We start from the raw sequence: 11,964 nt of genomic DNA, 5'->3' as shown, positions 1-11,964 counted from the left end.
CAGCGGTCCCTCTAGCTAAGGAGAGGGAGCCGTATTAATACAGGTGGTAAACATATGTGTTCAGAAACGGAAAGAAAAAAGAGTGAAGTTGATACATCGTAGCGTGGTCGCCTCGGGAGGGAGGGGGGGATGGGGTTAGGGGAGGAAAGGGGAGGAGGCAGACAGCTAATCTACCCGCATTGGGCTGGGGCAGAGCTATTAACTACTTGGTCATCGGTTTCCATGAAGTGTTGTATGTATCCTTCCAATCAACCCAAGCCAATTCAAACAAATCAACTCTATCTAGACTGTAATAAATATCTTTTTCCATTGTGTACAAATAGGCCATATTGTCTAGGATCTCAGACCAACGAGGGGGGACTCCATCTTCCAAAACCTTGCAATATTAGTTTTAACCGAGGACAGGAGGTATATGCATAATATTCTCTACATGGGGAGAGAATGAATGTTTAAGTGGAGGAGTGCCGTAGCTGGACTTTTAGGTAATGTAATCTGAAAAGCAGAGAGAGTATGAAAGCATAGATTCCATAGGGGCCTAATTTTTGGACACTTCCACCACGTGTGAAGCATATCACCAGGGAGTCCGCATTGCCTCCAACAGAGAGGAGATGTCTGTGGGAACATTTTGGATAGTCGCGTAGGAACCAAATACCAATGGGATATAACTTTATAATAGGTTTCAAAGGTTGTTACGCAGTGCAGCGTCTTTTTGGTAAGCGTAATGGACTTCTGCCAGGCATTTACCAAGATGTGGGTGTGAAGTAGAGTGTTCCACCTAAGTAGGTGTGGTGCCAGGTCAGGTGGTATACTACCGTCAAATAAGTTATAGTGTTTCGATAGTGGCTTAAGCAGTCTGCGTCCCCCGCGCCAGATGGACTCCCATGGGGTTAGCGGGCGAGAGGCACTGTGAAGGAAACCCCAGCTAGCGAGGAAACTCTTGATTCTGATAAGTTCAAAACGAAGAAAAGGCGGAATGCTTTCACAAGGAATGTCCTGAGTTAGCGAGATAAACCCGTCTTGGTTTGACCCTGACCAAAAATCCGAAACTTGTTTAACCCCAACCCGCGCCCACATGTTTGGGTGTGTTTCCGCTAGACCTGAAAGGAGGCCCGGGACAGACGTAATCGGGGAGGGATGAGGTGCAATCAGCCCTCGGTTATGAATCTTATCCCAGACAGCCAGACACTCGAGTATTACGAGGTTGGTTATTCCCAAGATTCTGCGGCTGTGGGCTGGGGTCCAGATTAAGTCTCTGAGATAGATGTTGAATGGAAGAGAGGCTTGTTCAATATCCCTCCATCTGTCTCGCGCCTGAAGCACACCCCATTGGGATATATGGGTAAGCATAGCCCCTTCATAATATTTGACTATGGATGGGGAGGCCAGCCCGCCTAGCTGAATAGGGAATTGTAAGGATCTGTTGGCAACTCTAGGTACCTTTCCCTGCCAAATGTACTTTGTGCATTCACTTTGGAATTGCAATAGAAGGTGGGTAGGTATTCTGATTGGGAGACACCTAAAGAGGTAGGTGAGCCTAGGGAGGAAGGACATTCTAAGAGAGGCTATACGGCCCATCCAAGATATAGACTTATGATCCCATTCGGTTTTCAAAGTTTGCAGATCTGCCAAAAGGGGGAGGTAGTTATCCTTGACCATCTGCTCTAAACTGTTCGACATCTTCATGCCTAGGTGAGTGACCTGCTTAATTTTGCTTGCAGGTCCGAGATATACTTTTGGGGATAACCCCACCAATATATCTCCGTTGCCTCGTTCCGTTAGTTAGTGGGAATGGGTCAGATTGGAAGCCCAGGCCTCTGACTACAGCCATCGGTTTAGAGTACAGAGCTTGCACCGCTGGACATATATCAGAAGGAAACTTGAAAGCTCTCAAAGTCTCCCAGAGATAGGTCCATCGAACCTGATCGAAAGCCTTATTCATTCAAGGGCTTATTCATTCTTGTCGATTCGCAAACAATATTGATAAGGCGCCTTGTGTTGTCTGGGCCCTCGCGGTTATATATAAATCCGACCTGGTCCGGATTAATAAAGCTAGGTAAGAGTTTACAAATGCGGTTGGCCAACAATTTTGAGTATATTTTGATGTCTGCGTTGATCAACAAAATGGGCCTGTAATTAGGGCACAGTGAGGGATCTTTGTTTGGCTTGGGTATCATGATAATGCTAGCTTCCAAAAATTCTTGTTTGAAATTGCCTTCCCGTCGCGCCAGGCTAAAAAACCTAAGGAGCAGTGGAGCCAATTCTTGGCTGTAGGTCTTGTAAAATTGCGCGGGGAATCCATCTGGCCCAGGGGCCTTAAAAGGTTTCAGATGCTTGATAACCTGCTTGAGCTCAGTCAGGGTAAATGGGCTGGTCAGTGACTCTTGAAGTCAAAGTCGGGAGATTTAGAGAGTTAAGAAAATGTCTAATGTGTTGTGTAGGGGCGGGGAATTTGTTTTCATTTTTCTCTATATTGTACAATTTGGAGTAATAATCTGCAAAGCAGTCCCTTATCAAGGAGGGCAATCTTATCACTTTATTGTTGTATTGTATTTGGTGGATACGGGACATATTGTTCCGGTGACGTAGTTTATGGGCTAGCATGGTGTCTGCTCTATTGCCTTTATGGTAGAATGTAATGTTTACCCGGTTAGTGGTTTCTAACAATCTAAGTTTACAATGGGCTTCAGCTAAAGTGAGACCTACCAGCTTTCTAAGACGGGCTTGCTTGAGTAGGTTTTGTGCGCGGGGTAGTAATGGGTATAATCTCTGTCTGTCGTATGCAGCGACCTCCACATATCGAAATAACCAAATTCGGACATAATAGTTCTGAACCGTGTGGAAAGAAGGCTCAGTTGGGGCTGGGCTTTAGTCTGTATCAAGGTTTTACGGTCCATTTTAGTATCCCAAATCATGTTGAAGTCCCCTGCTATTAAAACCCTGCCCTGTCTGTGTTGGTCTATTAACCGTAAAATTTTCCTAAGACACGCGGGTTGGTGAGAATTGGGTAGGTATATTGAGACTAGGGTGTGTCTAACTTACAGACTAATATGGTATATCTAGCATGGGGGTCTTTAAGGACCTGGATTTGTTCAAAAGTAATCTTCTTGTGAATCAGTATAGCTGTACCTCTGGCTTTTTTAATAAATGGGGAGTGTTCTATGGTCGTATAAGAACTTGAGTGAAATCTATGGGGTGTGTCCAGCTTCCAGTGGGTTTCTTGTAGGAAAACCAGATCAGGGTTGTGATGCTTGAGCATACGGGTAAGTAAACTACGCTTGAATGGGGAGTTAAGGCCTCTAGAGTTGTGTGTGAGGATTCTAAGTCGGGTAATTTTCTAGGTCTTTTCTTAGAGGGAAAGCAAGATAAGAGGGGGAGGGGAAGGGTATGAGAAAAAGGTATTCTATTGGTTAGTGGACTCTGCCTAGGGAGGAGAGGGAAAAAGGAAAGGGAAAGGAGTCAATCAACACTGGCTCTCAGGATGTATCGACAGTATGAGGTGGAAGTAGTCCACCTGGGTGGAACCCTGGCGTGGGCTACCCTATATGGGGGGAGCTAAGAGTAGGACTATGTGTGTGAGGGCTGGGAGTCCAGCCCCACTCCATGAGAAATAAAAAAAAGAAAGTGAATTAAACAACACGTGAACAACTAGAACTTGTCAACCAGTGGAACCTCACACGAGGCATCAACAAATATTATAACATTATATAGATAATTACTCTAACAACTTACAATAAATGTCAGATGAAGAAATGACACATATTGTGGCATACCAACCCTGCTCTTTAACAGAAAAAACTTTGCATCAAACATTTAAAATAGAGGGTAAGTCCCGAAAGGCTAGTTGAGCCTGTATGTTGAGATGTTGCTCCAATAACTAAATCTCCAAGTGACTTTGACACTTCAAAATCAGCCTCCGTGAGGTAAGTTGACAGAGGACGGTAGTATCTCAGGAAAATGATTGAGATGTCCAAGCTTCTCTCATTTTATTGTGAGGTATCTAAATAAGAGCAAATTTTCCAGTGGTGGCCTCAGATTCAGGAAGATAAGGTGGATGACTGAGGGGGGTCCCGAGACTGCTGGGTTTTCAACCTCTTGGGTCTTTGATCTTTGACGGTCCACTCAGGGGCGGTGGCTCTTAATGACGAGTGAGCAGAGGAGGGCTCCCCGGAGCCATCAGCCATAAGGCCCCATTGTGTGAGAAGGGTGATCCCCTGAGGTAGAGAAGACACTTTGTATGTCTTGTTATCTTTCGTTATGATCAGTTTGGTTGATTATCCCCACCTGTACTTGATATTTGCCCTGCGGAGGGATAGCGTAACTGGTTGGAAGTATCTTCTGTGCTGCAGGGTATGAGCTGAGAGGTTGGGCAACAACTGGATATCCTTAAACCTTTCAGGCATTTGCGGTTTGCGGAAGGCCGCCTGCATGAGTTTGTCTTTGAATAAAAAGCTATGGAAGCAAACAATAACGTCTCTAGGTTTCTCCTGTGAAACCGTTCTTGGACGCAGGGCTCTGTGTGCCCTTTCCATGGTAGCGTTCGTCCCTTCCGTTGGTCCGAGGAGAACCCCAAAGAGGTCTTTTAGGTAGTTTTGTAGATCAGCAGGTAGGACATCTTCCGGAATTCCCCTAAACCGAACATTGTTTCTGCGAGCTCTATCTTCCACATCAGCAAGCTTGAACTCCAGCTGGTTTATCTGTTCGGCTAGGGATTCTGAGTATGCCAGAAGGTTTGTCTGGTCCGTAGCTAGATCATCTTGTTTTCTTTCCAAGGAGTCTATTCTTTCTCCAATTTCTGAAATATCCTTTCGGAGTTCGGCGTGGCTTTGCTGAATTTCCTTGGTTATGGAGTGGGTTTGGTTAGCCAGTAACTTTTTGAGGGTGACTTCCGTGATATAATGTTGGGGTTTAGCTGATAGCACATGGTCTGGTTGGGATCCCTCTCCCATTGACTCGGAGCCGCTCTGACCCTCATTAGAATCCACTGAGCGCTCCTTGGAAGATTGTGTAAAGTGGTCGAGGACTGTTTTCTTTACAGATCCAGGGGTTTTCAAGTGTTTTCTAGAAGTATGAGGCATTTTCAAGAAGGGAACCAATAGCTTAGAGGCTGTGAGTAAGAAGCTTAAACTCTACTGGTTGATAGAAGTGAAGGGAGAAGAAAAGTTCACATGTATGCGTACAATAATATTTGGAGCAGGGCTGGATGATCTCCCCTGACCCCTAACCCCTCATGACGGCACTTGAGGAGCAATAAAGCCCCCTTCAGATCTTAACATCCGGTTGAAAGTACCGAATCAAGCGGAGAGAGGAGTCAGGTAGACACCACAGGTAGGTTAACCAAACAGTATTAGCACGGAAATTTTACACATACCATACAGAAGTAAAGTTAGCAGTTGATTAGCAAATACTCTGGAACTCTAGGAGTAGGTCTTGGTGAGTGAGCCCCTTCATAATATTTGACTATGGATGGGGAGGCCAGCCCGCCTAGCTGAATAGGGAATTGTAAGGATCTGTGGGCAACTCTAGGTACCTTTCCCTGCCAAATGTACTTTGTGCATTCACTTTGGAATTGCAATAGAAGGTGGGTAGGTATTCTGATTGGGAGACACCTAAAGAGGTAGGTGAGCCTAGGGAGGAAGGACATTTTAAGAGAGGCTATACGGCCCATCCAAGATATAGACTTATGATCCCATTCGGTTTTCAAAGTTTGCAGATCTACCAAAAGGGGGAGGTAGTTATCCTTGACCATCTGCTCTAAACTGTTCGACATCTTCACGCCTAGGTGAGTGACCTGCTTAATTTCGCTTGCAGGTCCGAGATATACTTTTGGGGATAACCCCACCAATATATCTCCGTTGCCTCGTTCCGTTAGTTAGTGGGAATGGGTCAGATTGGAAGCCCAGGCCTCTGACTACAGCCATCGGTTTAGAGTAAAGAGCTTGCACCGCTAGACATATATCAGAAGGAAACTTGAAAGCTCTCAAAGTCTCTCAGAGATAGGTCCATAGAACCCGATCGAAAGCCTTATTCATTCAAGGGCTTATTCATTCTTGTTGATTCGCAAACAATATTGATAAGGCGCCTTGTGTTGTCTGGGCCCTCACGGTTATATATAAATCCGACCTGGTCCGGATTAATTAAGCTAGGTAAGAGTTTACAAATGCGGTTGGCCAACAATTTTGAGTATATTTTGATGTCTGCATTGATCAACAAAATGGGCCTGTAATTAGGGCACAGTGAGGGATCTTTGTTTGGCTTGGGTATCATGATAATGCTAGCTTCCAAAAATTCTTGTTTGATATTGCCTTCCCGTCGCGCCAGGCTAAAAAACCTAAGGAGCAGTGGAGCCAATTCTTGGCTGTAGGTCTTGTAAAATTGCGCGGGGAATCCATCTGGCCCAGGGGCCTTAAAAGGTTTCAGATGCTTGATAACCTGCTTGAGCTCAGTCAGGGTAAATGGGCTGGTCAGTGACTCTTGTTGTTCTGAAGTCAAAGTCGGGAGATTTAGAGAGTTAAGAAAATGTCTAATGTGTTGTGTAGGGGCGGGGAATTTGTTTTCATTTTTCTCTATATTGTACAATTTGGAGTAATAATCCGCAAAGCAGTCCCTTATCAAGGAGGGCAATCTTATCACTTTATTGTTGTATTGTATTTGGTGGATACGGGACATATTGTTCCGGTGACGTAGTTTATGGGCTAGCATGGTGTCTGCTCTATTGCCTTTATGGTAGAATAGTTGCCTAAGTTTTGTAAGATTTTCTTGTGTGCGGCATAGTTCTAATTGGTTGATATGTGCCCTGACGGCCGAAATCTGTGTTAGTGTTTCGTTTGTAATGTTTACCCGGTTAGTGGTTTCTAACAATCTAAGTTTACAATGGGCTTCAGCTAAAGTGAGACCTACCAGCTTTCTAAGACGGGCTTGCTTGAGTAGGTTTTGTGCGCGGGGTAGTAATGGGTATAATCTCTGTCTGTCGTATGCAGCGACCTCCACATATCGAAATAACCAAATTCGGACATAATAGTTCTGAACCGTGTGGAAAGAAGGCTCAGTTGGGGCTGGGCTTTAGTCTGTATCAAGGTTTTACGGTCCATTTTAGTATCCCAAATCATGTTGAAGTCCCCTGCTATTAAAACCCTGCCCTGTCTGTGTTGGTCTATTAACCGTAAAATTTTCCTAAGACACGCGGGTTGGTGAGAATTGGGTAGGTATATTGAGACTAGGGTGTGTCTAACTTACAGACTAATATGGTATATCTAGCATGGGGGTCTTTAAGGACCTGGATTTGTTCAAAAGTAATCTTCTTGTGAATCAGTATAGCTGTACCTCTGGCTTTTTTAATAAATGGGGAGTGCTCTATGGTCGTATAAGAACTTGAGTGAAATCTATGGGGTGTGTCCAGCTTCCAGTGGGTTTCTTGTAGGAAAACCAGATCAGGGTTGTGATGCTTGAGCATACGGGTAAGTAAACTACGCTTGAATGGGGAGTTAAGGCCTCTAGAGTTGTGTGTGAGGATTCTAAGTCGGGTAATTTTCTAGGTCTTTTCTTAGAGGGAAAGCAAGATAAGAGGGGGAGGGGAAGGGTATGAGAAAAAGGTATTCTATTGGTTAGTGGACTCTGCCTAGGGAGGAGAGGGAAAAAGGAAAGGGAAAGGAGTCAATCAACACTGGCTCTCAGGATGTATCGACAGTATGAGGTGGAAGTAGTCCACCTGGGTGGAACCCTGGCGTGGGCTACCCTATATGGGGGGAGCTAAGAGTAGGACTATGTGTGTGAGGGCTGGGAGTCCAGCCCCACTCCATGAGAAATAAAAAAAAGAAAGTGAATTAAACAACATGTGAACAACTAGAACTTGTCAACCAGTGGAACCTCACACGAGGCATCAACAAATATTATAACATTATATAGATAATTACTCTAACAACTTACAATAAATGTCAGATGAAGAAATGACACATATTGCGGCATACCAACCCTGCTCCTTAACAGAAAAAACTTAGCATCAAACATTTAAAATAGAGGGTAAGTCCCGAAAGGCTAGTTGAGCCTGTATGTTGAGATGTTGCTCCAATAACTAAATCTCCAAGTGACTTTGACACTTCAAAATCAGCCTCCGTGAGGTAAGTTGACAGAGGACGGTAGTATCTCAGGAAAATGATTGAGATGTCCAAGCTTCTCTCATTTTATTGTGAGGTATCTAAATAAGAGCAAATTTTCCAGTGGTGGCCTCAGATTCAGGAAGATAAGGTGGATGACTGAGGGGGGTCCCGAGACTGCTGGGTTTTCAACCTCTTGGGTCTTTTGATCTTTGACGGTCCACTCAGGGGCGGTGGCTCTTAATGACGAGTGAGCAGAGGAGGGCTCCCCGGAGCCGTCAGCCATAAGGCCCCATTGTGTGAGAAGGGTGATCCCCTGAGGTAGAGAAGACACTTTGTATGTCTTGTTATCTTTCGTTATGATCAGTTTGGTTGGGTATCCCCACCTGTACTTGATATTTGCCCTGCGGAGGGATAGCGTAACTGGTTGGAAGTATCTTCTGTGCTGCAGGGTATGAGCTGAGAGGTTGGGCAACAACTGGATATCCTTAAACCTTTCAGGCATTTGCGGTTTGCGGAAGGCCGCCTGCATGAGCTTGCCTTTGAATAAAAAGCTATGGAAGCAAACAATAACGTCTCTAGGTTTCTCCTGTGAAACCGTTCTTGGACGCAGGGCTCTGTGTGCCCTTTCCATGGTAGCATTCGTCCCTTCCGTTGGTCCGAGGAGAACCTCAAAGAGGTCTTTTGGGTAGTTTTGTAGATCAGCAGGTAGGACATCTTCCGGAATTCCCCTAAACGAACATTGTTTCTGCGAGCTCTATCTTCCACATCAGCAAGCTTGAACTCCAGCTGGTTTATCTGTTCGGCTGAATCTCCTTGGTTATGGAGTGGGTTTGGTTAGCCAGTAACTTTTTGAGGGTGACTTCCGTGATATAATGTTGGGGCTTAGCCGATAGCACATGGTCTGGTTGGGATCCCTCTCCCATTGACTCGGAGTCGCTCTGACCCTCATTAGAATCCACTGAGCGCTCCTTGGAAGATTGTGTAAAGTGGTCGAGGACTGTTTTCTTTACAGATCCAGGGGTTTTCAAGTGTTTTCTAGAAGTATGAGGCATTTTCAAGAAGGGAACCAATAGCTTGGTCTAAACAGCTAACCAAAAATTAGAGGCTGTGAGTAAGAAGCTTAAACTCTACTGGTTGATAGAAGTGAAGGGAGAAGAAAAGTTCACATGTATGCGTACAATAATATTTGGAGCAGGGCTGGATGATCTCCCCTGACCCCTAACCCCTCATGACGGCACTTGAGGAGCAATAAAGCACCCTTCAGATCTTAACATCCGTCTGAAAGTACCGAATCAAGCGGAGAGAGGAGTCCGGTAGACACCACAGGTAGGTTAACCAAACAGTATTAGCACGGAAATTTTACACATACCATAAAGAAGTAAAGTTAGCAGTTGATTAGCAAATACTCTGGAACTCTAGGAGTAGGTCTTGGTCAGTGAGTTAGTACCGTGCCGAGAATATAGTACTGACCAAAGCTTCAAGTCACCAAAGTATCTCGAGGCGTAGTAAGAGTCACTCAGCAAGCAGCGATTATTAATACTCAATACGTAATATACCCCCTTCAGATTCAGGGAAGAGGGGATACGACCTGAAGGAAGGGGAAAAGGTAATTGAAAGTGACCAGCTCACGAGAGTGGGCCGGAAAGGGAGAGTCTCAAGGGAGCATCTACCAAATTAGTACACAAATTAAGACGTCTGTTGGAGGCCAGCTAAATTTGACAATAAATATAAGCGGTTAGGAAGCCGACCTCCCTCAGTTGCTGAACTCCCAGTAGCTGGTAACTTACAGAGAACAATTAACTATACAAATAGTTTAAATACACTCCACTCAGCAATTGATAACAGAGGCACATATGCTGGCGCAGCAGCTTAATTACAACGTGGTGAAGGGTAAGAGAATACACACATGCTAAAAGTAGGCTCTTATTTCCCTCTCTTTGGGCTCCTTGACGGGCAGTAGGATCTTGTGAGGCTTGTGTGGGTGGAAGGGCTGATCTGTAGGCCTAGTGAAGCGCAAGGTGTGTAGAAAGGGTGAGGTTATCCGCTCATCTGCCCCTTACCCCAGGGAAAAAGGGGATACGACCCGATGGAAGGGGGAAAGGAAGTGGGAAGTGACCCGCCTAGACAGGCTGGGCAGGGGCGGAGAGGAGAGGGGAGATTTTGCAGAGTACAGCTAGATAGGGTGTGGGAACCCCACGCCAGGGAGCCCTGTGAGTGCAGCAGAGGTAAATTAAGCAGTAGGAGGCTCTGCAGTGTGTTGTTATAGATAGGGAGTTATGTAGAGAGTACCAGTGCCTACCTGATGTGTGTGCCTAGTTTAAAAGTATAATAAGAAGGAGTTACAAAGTAGTAAGTGAGGGCCCCCTAGTGGGTCATGCGAGTTGATAAACTTGTGACAAATACCTAATTGTATGGGGGAAGTGTATGGATATTACCTGGGACTAGGGGGGTAAAACAAATTGTGAGGTGAAGTTTAGATTGTAAGTTAATCTAGTTTGGATGCGCCTAAAGGACCCTAAAAATATAAGGTATACATAATAATAGCAACCACACTCCACTCTTGGCCAGCGCCACAGAGGTACATATGCTGACGCAGCAGCTAAATTGCCACCACCTCACAGTCAGAGCAGGCACATGTCAAAACTAGCTGTGCAGTGAAGTATCTTAAGTAAAATTAGAGCAGGAATGTTGAGGGTCCACTAGAGTCCTAGGCTGTAGCTGCCCAAAATCCTTTCAAAGTATTACAGATCTTCAGTGCTGATCTTCCACCCTGGTTTAACAGCCCAGGAGAGTTACAGAGCTAGCCCACAAGTAAGAGCTTAATCTTGTTGGCTCCTACTAGCAATTTAAGGCAATTTGAGGCCCTCACCACCTCCCAAAAGTTGCCCCAGAAGGTCAAAGAGGAGCATATAGGGTCATGAAAGCAGGAGGAAGAATTGAGCTGTGGCAGGACTAGGACCGGGAACTCTTAGACCCCATAAACTGGGCCTCAGGCAGTGTGCTGTCAGCAATCCCCTCTGCCGGGCCTTAAGGCTTATTAGATGATCCAAGGGTCTTAATAATGGGGATGAGTCTCCTACACAATAACCCCAATGCATCCCTGATCCCTTATAAATGATCCGTAGTTATCAAGGGGTGGAGCAGGCCTACCTGGTTCTCTGGGCAGTCTGGAGACAACACTAGGTGAGTGAACTATGAGGGCACAGAGATAGGGAACGAGTAGCCTCACCTCACAGCTGCACAGTCGAATCCTGAAGCTTGACTCCTACAGCAGCTTGATGTCGGGTAGCAGGAACCCAGCCAGAGCACCGCAGACTGCAGGACAGATGGTCTCAGCTCCGGAGCGGAGCCCCGACCCTCCGGAGCTAACACAGGAGCTTGCCAAGCTAACAGGAAGAGGAGCGCCTCTGCTAGCGCCCAAGCGGTCGTGAACAGATAGGGACCGCTGCTCCGGCTGTCGGGTGATTCCAAAAGGGCTCGGATTGGTTGGTAAGATTCCGGTACTTGATATCACCGCCAGGCAGGAGACCGCAGCACCATGGAAGCCGGAGTGGACGGGAGGCAGGTAGGCCCAAGATGGAGTCTTTTCGCGCCTTTTTTTGACCAGGCTGTCTCCGCGGGGCATAGGCAATAGATTAGTCTTGTGTTGATCCCGGGCACCCACAGATCTCAACCAGCTTCAAAACAGTAGGTTAGTGCTCCGGAGCGGATCCCCGACCCTCCGGAGCAAATTGCACAAATCGGGTGCCAGCAGGGCACGGTCAGCAGGAGCTGGGGGTGAATGGCACAGGATAGCTGACGGAGGCTGGCAGCTAATGTAGGTAGTGACCCTTGCTTAAAGGGACAGTCTAGGCCAAAATAAACTTTCATG

General features: G+C 46.0%; 1 protein-coding gene across 1 annotated transcript in view; it reads left to right on the top strand.

The window, feature by feature from the left end:
* The window catches only part of LOC128643613 (lanosterol synthase-like), a 140,688-nt gene that overhangs the window by 94,552 nt on the left and 34,172 nt on the right, over window positions 1–11,964 (top strand). The window lies entirely within an intron of this gene.

This window comes from Bombina bombina, unplaced genomic scaffold, assembly GCF_027579735.1.
Source record: "Bombina bombina isolate aBomBom1 unplaced genomic scaffold, aBomBom1.pri scaffold_455, whole genome shotgun sequence".
Classification (NCBI taxonomy): domain Eukaryota; kingdom Metazoa; phylum Chordata; class Amphibia; order Anura; family Bombinatoridae; genus Bombina; species Bombina bombina.
The sequence above is the reverse complement of the archived record's forward strand: the minus strand, read 5'-3'. Positions and strand labels throughout refer to the sequence as shown.